This window comes from Polistes canadensis, unplaced genomic scaffold, assembly GCF_001313835.1.
Source record: "Polistes canadensis isolate GaletaPanama2010 unplaced genomic scaffold, ASM131383v1 scaffold_264, whole genome shotgun sequence".
Taxonomy (NCBI): Eukaryota; Metazoa; Arthropoda; class Insecta; order Hymenoptera; family Vespidae; genus Polistes; species Polistes canadensis.
In genome coordinates, this window is record NW_014569811.1 from 56,213 (window position 1) to 56,866 (window position 654).

Below are 654 nucleotides of genomic sequence, written 5' to 3' on the forward strand. Positions count from 1 at the left end.
CAAATGGTCGATTGATTTATTCGAATATATCGAATGAGTCACTTGTTTACGTATTTTTGGTTTATGTATGTTAATTAATTATTCTAATTTATTTTATATTTTTATAGTATATAATTAAATTATATAATTGTATTATCTTTCGAAATATGTTAAATATTATTATATGTAACAATAATTATAATTCTTGTGGACTAATAAATCTAAATTAGAGGTCCCCTTTCAATTCCTTCGATAGCTCAGTTGGTAGAGCGGTGGACTGTAGTTGGAATCAATGTAATGGACATCCATAGGTCGCTGGTTCGAATCCGGCTCGAAGGAGAATTTTTTTTTCTCTCAATTTTTTTCTTTCATTCGTGTAACAACTTTATCCGTTTTTTATTTAAATTAATGTTCGATAATTTTTTACTAAAATATTAAAAAATAGAACAATAATTTTCGTACACTTATTTGTAAATCATAGAAGTAATATTTTAGATACAGGTCAAAAAAAAGATTTGGTTTTTGTTTATGAATTATGCAGTTGCATAAAAAAATATTTATCGTATAGAAATATTAGGCTAAACAATTTATTAACAGACCTAATCTTGCGTGTAAATTGTTTTCGAAAGAAAATTAAAATAAGATGGCAAAAAAAATATAACCCCGAAGAGGAGT

The 654-nt window shown here is 25.5% G+C and overlaps 1 non-coding gene across 1 annotated transcript; it reads left to right on the forward strand.

Moving 5' to 3' along the window:
* The first annotated feature begins 225 nt into the window (after window positions 1-225).
* Window positions 226-318, forward strand: Trnay-gua. The gene is made up of 2 exons: window positions 226-262; window positions 283-318. It is a non-coding gene; the product is annotated as a tRNA-Tyr (tRNA).
* The last annotated feature ends 336 nt before the right edge of the window (window positions 319-654 follow it).